The sequence below is a fragment of the Saccopteryx leptura genome, chromosome 3 (assembly GCF_036850995.1).
Source record: "Saccopteryx leptura isolate mSacLep1 chromosome 3, mSacLep1_pri_phased_curated, whole genome shotgun sequence".
NCBI lineage: Eukaryota > Metazoa > Chordata > Mammalia > Chiroptera > Emballonuridae > Saccopteryx > Saccopteryx leptura.
In genome coordinates this window covers 2,205,347-2,221,581 of record NC_089505.1, presented here as the reverse complement: position 1 = coordinate 2,221,581, position 16,235 = coordinate 2,205,347, and the positions used below count along the sequence as shown (strand labels likewise).

The 16,235-nt window shown below is 45.4% G+C and overlaps 1 protein-coding gene across 1 annotated transcript in view; it reads left to right on the top strand.

The window, feature by feature from the left end:
• PRKN (parkin RBR E3 ubiquitin protein ligase) overlaps nucleotides 1–16,235 on the top strand; it is an 893,077-nt gene that overhangs the window by 213,723 nt on the left and 663,119 nt on the right. The gene's annotated exons all lie outside the window — the stretch shown is intronic.

Genomic DNA, 16,235 nt, shown 5'->3' with positions numbered 1-16,235 from the left:
GTCTGTTCAATTTCTACCTTACTTATTCCATTTGAATCTTAATGAGGAAGGCTTCAAATAAATCGTTCCAAATCAGGCTGCTCACTCCCGGTGCGGTGAGGGATTTGTAACCCAAGTGTGACCCCTGGAGGACAGTGGAACCTGCGCGCTGGGGCTCACAGAGGGTGCAGGGCTCAGGGCCTGTGCGCAGCAGGCCTGGGGAGTTCCTGCACCCCCCCCCCCCCTCAAGTTGTTCTGAAGCTGCTGGTACAGCACAGGGGAAGTCCACCTTTCTTCCTAACTTTGCATGCTTCAGCGCATGGCTCCCGAAACCAGGAAGGCCCCACCCCCCTTTCACTCTGCCAGTGTCACCCAGAACAGCATTTCTCTGGGAAGTGAGAGAACTTGTTAGGAGACTAAAGCACTGTGTTGTCACCTCTACGCGGAGACTGTTATCTGTTGGGGACAGACGCCAGCAAATACCATTCAGCAGGGACTGGAGTTGTTCTTCGCGGGGGACAGGAAAGAAAGCTTCCTGAGGGTGGGCCAGGGGGTGCTGAGGACCCAGCAGGCTCCTTCCCCTCTTCCTCTGCCCACGTCCACGGGGGCTCCTGTTGACAGCTGGGGGGCTGCCTTGTGGAGGGCACTGCATGTCCTTGTGAGGACCTGTCCCTGCCTCCTCTCCTGGGTGTATTAAGTGCCCTGTGGACTGCTTTCAGAGCTCCAGTACACAAAAGAAGCTATAGAAATGCAAATCGCCCCCCTTTCCAGGGCTCTTCCTGCTGATGGCCAGGCACCTGCTCATTGTGAGCAAAGTGCTGTGCTTGGCTTTTAGGCAATTGGTTTTTATAAGGGAAGTGCCTGTGTTAAAAAAGTGTTTTGATTTTTTATTTTTATTTCAGTCAACTAAAAAGCTTTTACTGTACCTACTAGCCTCTAAATCCAAGAAAGGTTTTCTTCACAAATAAAGGATTTTAAAGCACCTCCTTGGAACAAAATGTTTCCTGTTACCACGAGTTTTGGATTTTCAGGTTCTAAAGCACCTCATCCTCCGATACCAGTCGGGCCGATAGGTCAGACGAATTGCTACAGACGATCGGTTTTCACAAACATATGTATGTACAATATTTATTGATTTAGAGTATTTTGGCAAACACTTCCAATGAGGGATCCCAGCGGCAGGCAAAACTCATCACTGCTTTGGTGGAGCCAGCTCGTTATGTAGGGGTTTTAAAGCAGAAGGATTAGCCTGAGCCATCGGCTGCAGCTATATATTAGCAATATCCAGTAGCTGTAGCAGAAGGACATGGTAACTGGCCAATGAAAACGGAAACGTAAATATCGTTCTGTTGCGACGGTGGAGCAAACAGGCCTCAGTGGAAGTCACAGAGAAAGACTTCCTGGGTGAGTCGGAGCTCGCGTGGGATTCCAGAGAGGGACAGTGACTGTGGGGCGTGCTGGGGGAGAGCGTGGGTCTCTCTTCTGCTGGAACTAGAGGTGCCGCGGAGGACTAGGCGAGAAGGGAACTTGGAGCTGCGGTCCTAGGGTCTGGACTGGCCAGGCGCTGAGTTTCATGTGTGGAGAGCTAGAGGGAGTAGCAGTGTGCTCTGAGGGAACTGGGAAGCAGAGCCCCTGTGACTGTGGGGAGCATGCCTGACTCCTCACGTGGTGATGCCAGCAGGAGGCGTGTCCAGCAGGAGAGGTGTGGGCGTGTCCGGCAGGAGAGGTGTGGGCGTGTCCGGCAGGAGGCATGTGGGCGTGTCCAGCAGGAGAGGTGTGGGCGTGTCCAGCAGGAGGCATGTGGGCGTGTCCAGCAGGAGGCATGTGGGCGTGTCCAGCAGGAGAGGTGTGGGCGTGTCCAGCAGGAGGCATGTGGGCGTGTCCAGCAGGAGAGGTGTGGGCGTGTCCGGCAGGAGAGGTGTGGGCGTGTCCAGCAGGAGAGGTGTGGGCGTGTCCAGCAGGAGGCATGTGGGCGTGTCCAGCAGGAGGCATGTGGGTGTGTCCGGCAGACAGTTGAGGACTTAGGTGTGGAGCTTAGGGGCTCACTTGAGTCACATGGATCGATACTTTTTCTTTGGAAAGAGCTCTTGTCAGCTCATGCAGCTGAGCCTCCGTGGCCCACACTGAAGGTGACCTACATGGTTATGGTAGGTCACCTTCAGCGATTCATTCATTTACAGAGCAGGAAAAGCAGTAAGGGGACACCATCCGCCCCCCACCCCCACCCCAGGACTCTGGAGAGGGTGTGGTAGAAGAGGAAATTACTGACTGGTAAAGGAACATATAGAAAACTGGAGGACAGGCGGAAGAGCAGGGCCTGGGGACTTGGTGGCAGTAGTGGTGGCCTGGTAGCCTTAGGAGTGCAGTCCAGGACCCTGGCTGGTGAGGGCCGGTCTGCAGGGGCCCCCCGAGGGCCAGGGCTGTGTAATGAGCGAAGGCGGAGCACTAGAGGGTGTCCCCGAGCCCCTGGTCTGCACTGCTAGGCAAAACAAATTTTTAAATGTTTATTTTATTCATTTAGAAAGAGAAGAAGAGAGAGAGAGAGAGGAACATAGGTCTGTTCCTGTATGTGCCCTGACTGGGGATTAACCCACAACCTCCATTTTACAGAACAATGCTCTAAATGACTATTTAGACTGTATCTTACGTACTTGGGAAATGTAGCCTCTCTGTGTCAGAGTATTCATTTGCGAAACAGGAAGTACCTACTCCATTGGAATTTTGTAAGGGCTAAATTGGTTAATTTCTATAAAGCTCTTAGAACAGAACATGATATAGAATAAACACTCTTCAGCAGTTTTCGACCTTTTTCATCTTGTGGAACACACAAACTAATTACTAAAATTCTTCAGCACACCAAAAACAATATTTTTTGTCGATCTGACAAAAAAAAATAGGTATAATTTTGATTCATTCACACCAGACAGTTACTGTTGTGTTGGCTGTTGTCATTTTTTTATCTGTAACCTAAGGGAAAAGAGGTCAGCGCCTCTAAGTAGTCAGGTGTTGCATGTTTTAAAACCTCTTGCAGCACATGGGTTGAGAATTGCAGTGCTATATAAATGTTAGCATTTGTTACCATCGTCATCATGACTGTAATCATCATTGGGCACTTACTCCAGAGTCTAAGAGATCATCTTAAAGACTACCTCATCCTGGATCATACAAAAATTAAAGAGTTAAGGCAATGACGCCATACATATTTTGCTAAGGAGACATATATATGTGTATTTGTACGTATGTGGCTTGTGTGTTTGTATAATATTTATATAGTTTCACTAAAAACAACTGTGGAGTTTATAAATAAATATTTAGCTCTTAGACATGCAGGGTTTACTTACCTTAAGACGGGTGGAACTTGAATTGAGTAAGCTTAAAATCATTTTATACAATTCCTCTGGACAAATTCTGTACAAATAAAAACCTATCGTTGCTTTGTTCAGCAGAGATTCATTATGGTGTTATTGTTTTTAAATTATTCTTATATAGCAGTTACTTGCTATACTCTGTATCTACTAGGAGCAAATTGGAAAGAGTTATATACTTTTTCCTACTTCATAAACAATGCTTCTGTGCGTGTTTTTAACATTCAAAAAATTAATATTTTTACACCTACCAGTATGCAATATAAAACATTAATCTTTGACATATTATTTATAATAGTTTGATAATTTTTATTTATAAAGAATTCTTGTTAATTCATGCAACCAGATATTTAGGCCCCATTCAAATAATGGATCACTCTTTCTTCTAGCCCCCCAACTCTGAAATCTCTTCTATGTAATTTTAAACTTATTATTCAGAACTACACAAGGAAAATGGCTTCTAATATAGTGGTATATTCCAAAATTGATGATCTTTGCAATTAGATGGTTAAAATGACTAAGACCTCAGTATTTATATAAGATTTTGTTTGAACATAATTCATTGTATTCATATAAGCTGTGTTAGTATTGATGTCATTACTATCAATATAGGTTTATTAGCTAATATATTTGTTACTTAGCGTTCTCCAGATAAACAGAACCAATAGGATAATCATATATATATGACAGGTAGGTAGGTAGGTTGGTAGAGAGATAGTTAGGTAGATTAATTGATTGATTGATATAAGGAATGGTCTCACACATGGAGGCTGACAAATCCCAAGATCTGCAGTTCGCAAGCTTAGTTCCTGTCTGAGTCCGAAGGCCTGAGACCTGGTAGCGGTGAGGGGGTCGCTCAGTCTATAGGCTGATAGGCATGAGACCTACGAATTGCTATTTCAGCTAAAGACCAAAGGTCGGGGGAAAAACCAGCGTCCTGACTAGAATGCTATTGGGCAGGAGGAATTTCTTCTTATGCGGGAGGGTCAGCCTTTTTGTTCAGGCCTTCAATGGACTGGAGGGGTCCCACCCATATTGGTGGGAACCATCAGATTTACTCAGTCTCCTGATTCAAATGTTATCTCATCCAAAACACCCTCACAAGCTCTGCTAGACCAAGGTATGACTCAAGGTTCGGGCACATATCCAGTCAAGTTAACACAAAACATGAACCAGCACAGCCAGGACATGGCAACGTTGTTATATCTTTATTAATGTTATAGGGAAGTTGCTCTATTTGTGTTCTTTTTGTATTAATAAATTAGACTTACAAAACGGAAAATAAAATATGACTGACACAAATTTTTGCTTTATAAAAGGATTCATCCAGTCAGGTGCTCATAAATTCCTTTCAACAAATAGTCAATTTTATGATGTTTAAAATGTACATACACAGTGGGAGACCATTATTCCATAAAACAGGTCATTCTGCCGTAAGTGTGAAAGGGCAGTAGTTTATTACCCTCATTCCTTTAAGCTTTAGATATGACAAGATCTGAGTTCGGAAGACCAAAGACATTGAGAATTTAGTAGCTTGGGTTGTAAATGTTAAAGAGGAGGGGAGGACTCTGAGAAGCCACGTTATTTCATTGGCAGTATTTGCAGTGACATACACCATATATATTTAAAAATGTGTGAGTCATGAAAACCAGCTTTCACCGACAGGGTTCATCCTATCCGATTGTTAAAGAATTCAAGTTTTTGAAATCTGTAAGAAAATTTTACCTATTATTTTCAGGAACATTATAGACTGTTTTGATAATATAGCTAATTAACCTGCAACATTTTGAAACTTTAAAAAATGCACAAGGATGTTATGAATACCCTCTAAACCCCTTGAACTACATCTAACATAAGTAAATGTTGTTTAAATAATATGATGTGAGAGTGTTGGCATTTTCATAATATCCTTTATTTTTCCAACATTAGTATTTCTCTTTTAATTTACTTAGGCTCTATTTTTCTGATTATGGCATTACTGTATGCTAATTATATATAAAACTGAGGCTCATGGACACAGACAAAAGTGAAATGGTGACCAAAAAGAGAGTATGAGGGGAGGGGGACAGGAAAAAATTCAAATGACAGGAAAAAGTATGCCAGCAACCCCAAACTCAGCTTATATATTCTTATTAATAATGATTTTTCTTTATATGCTAATAGGTATATATCACTGATAATCTTACAGCTTTACCCTTAATTCTAGCAACTTGTCATATACTTTATGAAATTATGAATTTAGGTACACCTGAGGACATCAGAAAAGCAAACTTGATACTTCTGTATCTTTTACCAGATCACAGTTTAGTGATTTCGGTGTTGAGAAGCTAGCATGTTATTTACAGAGAAGAGTTTTATTTGAAAGACTAGGAAGTTGTACATTTGTTTGAAGTTTTTTTGGTTATATTGTTTTAAGGTATGCAATTTGAAGAGTATTGGTATTCTGTGATATCCTTCTACAGTCTCAGAACAATTGTTTACAATGGTTTACTCACTGCTGTTCGGTTGCCCTTTATCATTATATGTGCTGAACTTTCTAGGACAAGTGCAGAATGTGTAATGAGGAGTTACTGGGAGAGAGAGAAAATGAGCCGTGCACAGGCGCTAGCTACTTCATGCTCCCAGTAACAAGCGCGAAGTGAACCCCTTGGTGGACCGAGGGTGCGGAGTGGCACAGGGGTGGATATACTGGCTGGGTTTCCCTCTTGTTTTCATTTTCTTTCTTTTCATCACAATCATAGATAATGTGGCCGTGATAGCTTATATGAAACAAAATGGGACACTTTTGAGAATGAAAAAAATGTTCTATTAATAATTACTCCAGGACAAAATGTGTTTGCGGGCTGCGCCCTGGGCAGAGAGAGACAGATGGTTACCCCGGGCTGGGTAGGATTCCTCACATTGAAGAGTCTCCACTGCTCTTGGAAAGTATTGATTTGAAAGAGAGAGAAAGAGACATCAATTTGCTGTCTCGCTTATTTATGCATTCATTGGTTGACTCCTATTTGTGCCCTGACCGGGGACAGAGCCCACAACCCTGGTGTATCCTGACGATGCTCTAACTCAGGGGTAGTCAACCTTTTTATACCTACCGCCCACTTCTGTATCTCTGTTAGTAGTAAAACTTTCTAACCGCCCACTGGTTCCACAGCAATGGTGATTTATAAAGTAGGGAAGTAACTTTACTTTATAAAATTTATAAAGCAGAGTTACAACAAGTTAAAGCATATAATAATAATTACTTACCAAGTACTTTATGTCGGATTTTCACTAAGTTTGGCAGAATAAATCCTTATAAAACAACTTACTATAGTTAAATCTATCTTTTTATTTATACTCTGGTTGCTCCGCTACAGCCCACCATGAAAGCTGGAGCGCCCCCTAGTGGGCGGTAGGGGCCAGGTTGACCACCACTAGGGGGCAGTAGGGACCAGGTTGACCACTGCTCTAACTCACCAACTGGGCCGTCTGGCCAGGGCTGGGAAGTATTTCTGATGCCTGCCCCCAAGCTTCAGGCCACACTTTGATACCTTAAGATCACAAACATTACGAAATTTTTATAATTAAAAAAGTAGTTTTGTCTTTTTAACTAGTAAAGAATATATTCGAAATTATAATCTAACTAATATCACAACACTTTAAACAATTTCGTAGAATCCTCAGTTTGTAGAGACTATGTCCACAGACCAGTTTGAGAAGCACTGTTAGAGAGTATTATTCTTTTTTTATGTACTGATATGTTCTATTTGGTTATTGGCAAGATTTTGAATCTTGAAAAATTAAAAAAAAAACATGGACGTCAAAAAACAGGTTGTCTGGTTGAAGTGCTGCATCTGGGAGGCGGGGAGTGAGGTCTCCACACTGCACTCGGACCTGAAGGAATGGAGCCTGGTGAGTTATGGAGGTATAAGAAACACCTGTAGGCCCTGGCCGGTTGGCTCAGCGGTAGAGCGTTGGCCTGGCGTGCGGAGGACCCGGGTTCGATTCCCGGCCAGGGCACATAGGAGAAGCGCCCATTTGCTTCTCCACCCCCCCCCCTCCTTCCTCTCTGTCTCTCTCCTCCCCTCCCGCAGCCAAGGCTCCATTGGAGCAAAGATGGCCGGGGCGCTGGGGATGGCTCCTTGGCCTCTGCCTCAGGTGCTCGAGTGGCTCTGGTCGCGGCAGAGCGACGCCCCGGAGGGGCAGAGTGTCGCCCCCTGGTGGGCGTGCCGGGTGGATCCCGGTTGGGCGCATGCGGGAGTCTGTCTGACTGTCTCTCCCCGTTTCCAGCTTCAGAAAAATACAAAAAGAAAAAAAAAAAAAGAAAGAAACAGCTGTAACTACACTGAACTAGCTCAGTGACGGGAATATCAAATACCGACCACACCGAAAGCTCGGGAGGACGTGGAGAGCAGGGCACTCACATGCTGCTGGGGGGAGAGAGGGGCTGGGTCCCCCCTGGGGAGAGCAGGACACTCACATGCTGCTGGGGGGAGAGAGGGGCTGGGTCCCCCCTGGGGAGAGCAGGACACTCACATGCTGCTGGGGGGAGAGAGGGGCTGGGTCCCCCCTGGGGAGAGCAGGACACTCACATGCTGCTGGGGGGAGAGAGAGGGGCTGGGTTTCCCCTGGGGAGGGCAGGGCACTCACATGCTGCTGGGGGGAGAGAGAGGGGCTGGGTCCCCCCTGGGGAGAGCAGGGCACTCACATGCTGCTGGGGGGGAGAGAGGGGGGGTCCCCCCTGGGGAGAGCAGGGCAGCCTCTCAAACACACCCAGCGTGAGCTCAGCGTAGGGCGCGTGGCCACTCTCTGGGTTACGGATCCCGGAGGAACGAGGCCATCAGCACGTGACTGTTCACACCAGCTTCCCTCACGTCCCCCCAAACCACCCGACGTCCTTCGGCGGGCAGGGATCAGACACACCGTGGTCCGTCCAGACTCTACTCAGCAGTGACAGGAGCAGACTGCTGACGGAAACCTGGATGGATTTTAAGGGAATTGTGCCGAGTGAAGACATGCCAACCCCAGATAGTCGCTTACTCAAGAAGTCCATATTTAAACTATTCTTGAAATGACACAGTGATGGAATGGAGCAGAGCGGAGCGGTTCTTAGGTGGCAGGGAGAGGGTGGGAGGGGACAGGTGGGAAGAGTGAGGGACAGCCAAGGACAGCAGGAGGGAGCTGCGGTGACAGGTGTTCTGTATCTCACCTGGACCAGTGCTGGCCATACAGTCGTGATGTTCTATTTTTTTTTTTTAATTGATTGATTTTAGAGAGAGACAGAAACATGGGTGTTTTCCTATATTTGCCCGAGCAGTGATCACGCCCACCACCTTTGCATAACCTTTGCTCTATCTGAGCCATCCGGCTCGGCAAGTTGTTACCACTGGGGGAGACAGGACCTCTCTGTATTACTTCTGACAACTGCATGTGGGTCTACAAGGACCTCAAGATAAAGTTCAGTTAAAAGAAAAGAAGTTCTGTCTTCTTCCACAGTGGAATAGACATGCTCTCTTCCTACAGAAAATAAGCAAATGTATTATTTGTACCTATTTTAAAGGGACAGTGCTTATTAATAGGTGATTTTTAACATGAGAAATTAGAAAAGAATTTAACTTATTCTCAGACATTTAAAGACTGATTCTCACTAAGTGTAAGGACAATAAAACTTACGGACTGTGAGGGCGTATTCCTTGGCTTCTCAAGCAGAATCATTGGCACCTTATGAGTCTGAATAGACATGATTTGTATTTATTTTTAAAGCCTTTACCAAATAGTTCAACAAAACAAAAATAAACAGTTCTTGACACCCGTGTATTCTAGTTGCACATGTTTTCAGAACTGACTTGAGAGTCACACACTCGCGTTTTTGGAAACGGGAGCAGCCAGGTGGCCGCTGTGGTTGGAATGGCTCGAGGAGACTTCGCTTCGAGAACTGTCCCCTTCTGTTGGTGTCAGACACTTCCACAGTGCAAGGCGTTCAGCAATGACACGGTTTCATTTGTAAACTAGATTTACTTAAAATTCTTTTACTCTGGAATACAGGACGGAGAGAGGCTAGATTGAATTGGAGCAGAGAATGCTGTTCTACCATGATTTTTTGTTAGTATACAAAGGAGAATCCTGCAAAGGACAGCATGAATGGCCAGTGTGTTTCACTCCCAAGTGTATCTGCCCCAGTGGAAGACAGTAGGAAGGTAGGATGCATATCACAACACTCAGAGAGCAGCCGCACAGTGAGTCCTTTGTATTAAGACTACAGTTGCGTAGGCCCTGGCCGGTTGGCTCAGTGGTAGAGCATCAGCCTGCTGTGTGGAATCGCAGGTTCAATTCCAGGCCAGGGCACACAGGAGAAGTGCTCATCTGCTTCTCCACCCTTCCCCCTCTCCTTCCTCTCTGTCTCTCTCTTCCCCTCCTGCAGCCAATGCTCCATTGGAGCAAAGTTGGTCCAGGCACTGAGGACAGCTCCATGGCCTCCACCTCAGGCACTAGAATGGCTCCAGCCACAATGGAGCAATGGCCCAAACAGGCAGAGTATCGCCTCCCTAGTGGACATGCCAGGTGGATCCCAGTCAGGCGCATGTGGGAGTTTGACTGCCTCCCTACTTCTAACTTCAGGGGAAAAAAAAAAGTACAGTTGTGTAAATGAGATCCTCAGACCCTTCAGGAATAGTGAAAAAGCATTTTTTCCCAAGGGTGGCCATGCTAATGAAGCTTATGGCTGGCCTTCTTCATGTAGGTCAGTGTGGGTTTCCTCTCGAGTTCCGCCAAGGGTCTGGCACCTCATGGTAACAGCTGGTCAGTAGTCTGCAGCCTTGGAGTCCAGGATCAAAGGGCAGCAGTCTGTACAGAGCAAGGCACCCCTTCAGGGAGACCCTAGTTTTATCTACGTTCGGCTGTTTGAATGGGTCAGTCAGAGAGGAGCCCCGAATTACCCCTTTACATAATTCAGAACCCTCGAAAATGTTATTTTTCTGTTGAAAGGAAGTCTTGACATCTGTGTGCCAGGCGGATTTATGAAACATCTGCGGGGATTGCCATGGATAAACTCAGACTTGGAGAGAGAAAACGCTGAGATTCCTTCAGCTTAGAAGAGGCTGACGAGACAGGGTCTGTGGGTTTATCTAACAGGCTCACGTCTCAGAGGTCTGCTCTGCCTTCACCGCCCTCCTATTCCCAGGTAGACAGCGTGTGGGGGAGTGAGACTCGGGAGCTAACCAATCCCCCAAATCTTACCAGAGGATGCGTTTTATTAGAGTTTATAAGGCAGAAGCCTGTCTCGTAGGAAGTCTGACAGATGAGAGAGCAGAGATTCTGCACTGTGGAATTTACTATTCACTGGTGTCCTCATTTCAAATATTCTGCTGTCTGTTATTGGACTCAAATTCCATCATCCACCCAACCTGATTTTGTTTACGATTTCATTTAATATAGCTATCACCCTTTAGAGAAGAACTTAAGAAACATGAATACGTGTTTATACCATCCACCCTAACGCTTTTAAACCAAAAGATTGCTCACCAAATTCTACCTTTTCCTTCCTCCCTCTCACCGAGTAATTGTAACCAGCCTGAGTTTATTGTCAGAGAACCAAGACTTGGTGTGGAAAAGCTCTTCAAAGCGTAAAACTCACTTATGACTGCTAAGTGACAAGAGTGGAGTTCGTCCATTTCCTGTCTGTGGGTGGGCTTGAGTCTGAGTCGCAGCTCAAATGAATAGGCTAACACTGATAAATATTTACTCTGCTGTCTTTTATATTCTTTATGTATGAAATAAATAGGAGATAAAGTCGAATGTGTAATAAAAATGATTTATTATAGCTATAACTTCACCGATGCCCTAAGACAGAGAAAACACAATTAAACGGGACAGGGAGAGTTTTACTTTCCTATCCTAACCTTTTAGCAGCAGAGGTTTAATTAAAGGAAAACAACTTCGGAAGGGCGAGTATGGCCTTACTAGGCTTTGTGTGAGGATGGGGAGGGCGGGGGGGGGGGGGGCGCGAGGAAGCCTAAGAGAGCATTCTGTGGCCGGGAGCCGGGATTCCTAGTTGGCGTCAGTAGAGTGCTCTAGCCTGAAACACCTGCTGATGTAAAAAAAAAAAAAGTCTTAGCCTTTTGTGAGTGTACCTTCTTGACACAGACAAGCACACATTTGTCTGGGGAAGAAACCTCTCTATTGTGTCGGCTGCACTTCTGTCCACTTCACTCCATGGAGGGTGTCGGCGCCCCTGGGTTTCTCTGTGCCGGTGAGTGTGTCCTCTCCTGTGGTTGGCTCTGGCCTTCCTGCTTCCAGAGATGTTACTCCTGTATGGCTTATTTTGCAGACTAATTATGGCACAGAGCTCTGCTTTTTAGATTAATAAGCATTCCGACATTCCGGGGAGAGGGAGGCAGTGAGAACCCACTGATGGTTACGTGCTGAGGTAGATCACAAACTTGATTTCACCCGTGTGGGCTTTTGAAATCTCAGTGCAGGTTCTGCCTAGGATATTTGCTGTTTGTTTTTATATCCTTAAGTATTTCAAAGGGGATTAGATCTGAGTGTTTGCATTCAGCTTATGCATAATTCATCAAACATTGTTCCGAAAGGAGAGAAAATAAAAACACCTAGGAAAGTTCAAGAGTGATTTAAAACTCGGACACTAGGGCTTCAGAAGCTGCGACGTGGGAACACCATCCCCCCGTCACCCCCTGGGCCTCTCGGACTCGCCTCGTTCTGCGTAATGTTGCGATATGGGCTGTTATTTTGGAAGCCTGAATGCCTTTCATGTTTTTTATCATGGTGTCATATCCAACACACTTACTGCTACTTAGAACAGAGAAGGGAACACTTCAAGAATGTCACGGACTAGGTGCAATCATTAGGAATTCCGTGGTGATGAAGTGGGTGTGGATACTTCAGCGTCAAACTCTCTGGGACAGGCAGGTCACTTAAAGTCTCTGGCCTCTATTTTTCTCGTCTATAAAATGAAGGTAGTCCTATTGCCTGTATCTTTATAGGGTTATTTTTTAAAATAAAATTATATCTAAAAAAGGCAGATGCATAAGCAGATATTAAATTTTATTTATTTAATTTGATGAATAATTCCCAAAAGAAAATCCTTTTATTTCTGATGTGCAGTAGATTCATCCTGAAACTTATTATGTTTTAAAAGGGAACAGACTCCCACCTGGTGCCAAATGTCCCAGTCACCACTTAGAGCGACATTGGCATCGCGTTGTCTGACTTGTGGGAGCTTCTTTGAATTGAGTCTTAACGATAAATAGTTATCTTAAGAAAAAATGTATCCTTTTGTAGTGGAGTTTTTACCTTTTTCTCTAAGTGCTGAATGTATTTAAATACATCATTATTCAGGGAACAAACCAATTTCATAGGAGTGCTTACTCTTGAAGGAGGTGCACAGGACGGGTTGAGATTGCTCCTCAGAGCTCCCGAGTCACCGGAATGCAAAACAGAGGTCAAGGGATTCGGGAGGCACTCTGGAGAGAAAGTACATTATGCTGCCCTCTTAAGCTACTCATTTGTTGCCTTTGTGATTTATAAGCAGAATGGAAAGACTGAAGTCACATAATCTATCATTTCTGAGTCCATTTAAGCGAGTGGTGTCGGTCTCGCCTGGCTGATTAAATTAGTTTATTTTTGCGTTCGTATCTGTTTTAAGTCCTTTGAAAGGAAAAGGTTGATCTCGTACATGTCGCTCTTAACGTAATGCTTATGTCATATAATGTTATATATATAATTGTTGGGTTCTTCTCCATTTTTTATCTTCAGCTCCTTTTCATTGTTTTCATGGAGATATAATTATATACTAATTATTCAGTCCTATTCACTGGTAGTAAACAATTTCATCAATAATGTTCCATTTTCCTATAGATAGATGTATGAGCTATGAAAGGACTAAGTTAGTTATTATAAAAGGGACATTCTCTTGATTTCAACTTACAAAAATGGTCATTTAAAGTTAAAAAAAAGGGATCTGAACATATAGTAGACGACTACAAGGGCTGTCACTTTTGAAAGTAGCAATAATTTCACTAATTACTCCTAAGGCTTGGCCGGACCAGACGGCATACCTGTAGATTTTGTATCATGAATTTGAAAAATATAATAAATTTGTTAACCATTTTTCAGGGATTGCTCTTGGATTTAGTACGTCCTATTTCACTTATTGAATTTCCTGGGGGGCTGTTGACGTGGTCACTTTGGATCCCGCCTCAAGAGGCAGAATGTTGCCATGGACTAGGCTCCTACTCAACAATATCGAATTATTTTTGTTCCTTTGTATTATTTTGTTTTTATTTGGTGTTTTTATCTTTTGACCTAAGAGGTGGACGGGAGAACTGGATCAGACCGTTTCTTTTGACTGAATGAGTTTTATCTATATATAAAGTGTGGTTTTCTGAATGGTACAGAGATAAATTTAAAATAACCAAGCACAAAGGGCTGACCACTATCCGTGGATCCCATTGTAGCACCTCATGACATTTAGCTGCGTGTTCCTGACACACGTGTGCCTCCAGCTCCCACCTGGGGTGCTCTGGGGGGGGCTACTCACCCCCACCCCTCCCACAGACGGCAGCCCCCTCTGTCTCGCAGCGGCTCTAACTGGGTTAAAGACAGCGGTGTTCATGGCAGCATTGTTCACAGTAGCGAAGATCTGGGAACAGCCCAGGTGTCCGTCAGTGGACGAGTGGATTAAAAAGCGTTGGTACATATATACAATGGAATACTCTGGGGCCATGAAAAAGAAGGAAATTGTACCTTTTGTGACAACATGGATGGACATGGAAACTATTATGTTGAGTGAAATAAGCCAGACAGAGAAAGAAAAATAGCATATGACCTCACTCATTTGAGGAATCCAATGAACAATGTGACCTGAGGAACGGAATAGAGACAGAGGAGGGATCAAAGGGACCAGAGGGAAAGTGGACAGAGGGAGAGGGGATGAGAGGATGGGATAATCCTGGAGGGAAGGAGGGAGGGTGTTGTGAGGAGGGGGCAAAGGGGATGCTGAGGGGACCATGGGGGAGTGAGGGTGCATTCGGGGGACACTAGAATCTATGTGAACACAATAAATTAAAATCAATAAAATTAAAAAATAAAATAAAAGAAGACAGCAGTGTGCTGGTGAACTTGATCTCTCCTAATGAAAAGGTCTGACTGTAGCTTTGGGGTTCCTGGGGGTAAAACCTGCCCCCGTAAGTCTTTATCAGGAGGGAGCTGATGCGATGAGACTGAATGCACAGCCTGAGAGACGGGCACAGCCCCATCTGAGGAGTCCACGGGGGTCAGTTGAGCACGCACGGGGTCCCTCACCCCATCTTTGCTACCCCACCTCCGGGTCGCCTCTGCCCTTTGAAATCCTCACAAACCTGTGTTCACGAAACCTTTTCAAATGTCTGAAGATAACTGAGTGTCCTTAAACACTCTCTCCTCCTATCGTAGCATCTGTATAGTATACCTGCATCTTTCGACAAACTCCATTTGGCCATTTTTAAGGAGCGAAGAGAGCGCCAGCCCCTGGAGCTGGCCGGGCCCACGCTGAGACAGTCACTGCCCCTCAGTGTGCTGGGCCCGTGGCTGTGGCCCAGTGTCTATTTGGGGATCGACAATATGGCTTATATAACTGCAGAGTCAATTTAGACCCTAGCTTTTCTTCACAGCGTCTATACTATAGAAGTCAGTTCTCTCCTTCCGTATTTATACAACTGATTTAAAAAGAAATCCATTTCCTTAACATGCTTTTATTGAAAACCCATTATATGCCATGAGTAAGACCCTGCTTCTACCAGCCTCCAAGCAGGTGACAAATGTGTGTACCAGCAGAGTGACAGAGTGTGTGTGTACCAGCAGAGTAACAGAGTGTGTGTGTACCAGCAGAGTGACAGAGTGTGTGTGTACCAGCAGAGTAACAGCGTGTGTGTGTACCAGCAGAGTGACAGAGTGTGTGTGTACCAGCAGAGTGACAGAGTGTGTGTGTACCAGCAGAGTGACAGCGTGTGTGTGTACCAGCAGAGTGACAGAGTGTGTGTGTACCAGCAGAGTGACAGAGTGCATGGATCACGGATCACACAGGCACACTACCATGGTCTGACCGTAGGTCTGCCGTTTATCAGCTTTGTGAACTTGAGCACGTGAGTTAACCTCTCTGAGCCTTGACTTCCTCTCCTAAATGAGAAAAATAGTAGCGTCTCCCTGGCCAGTGGTATGAGTGTCAAGTGAATTAATGTATACAGAGGATTGCCTGATGCCTGGAGAGCACTCCCTGCTGTCAGTTGATGGTATTGCAGTATTAACGTCACCATCACCATTATCATCACCACCATCATCATCATCATCATCACCGTCCTTACAGTGCTGCCTGGAGCAGGGAGTCTGGTGTCTGGCAGAGTCCAGGAAGGCGTCTCAGCTGGGGAGAATCAGACGCTGGGACTTAAAGAGACCTATACGTTATTTTATGCAAAGACAATCAAACGTGAAAAGACGCCCGACCGGCAGCTGTGTGCTGTGACTAAGCTCGGGGTGAAAGGAAGGATGAGGAAGGTGGCATTGTGACAAGAGTGGACGGATCAGTGCTGAGGGGCCTTGAATGTAATATTCAGGAATTCAGACATTGCCCTTGATTCTCTGAATGGATGTTTCCTGAGTGTCCACTCTGTGAGGGTGCTCTCGATGTCTGGGCCAGGAGACCAGTGGGAACAGGGTGGGCACACCCCTGGTTTGGGGAGCATTCTGCTTTGGTGCAGAGAGTAAGAAAGCACAGGTCGGTTTCGGGGAATATGCAGTTTGTGTGGAGGGTGGGACACGGGGGGAAACAAGAAGGAGGTGGCCGGGCCACACCGTGTGGGGAGGGCTGAGCCCGAACTGGGCATGGCTGTGCCGAGCAGGAGGGTGAGGGCCCCAGAG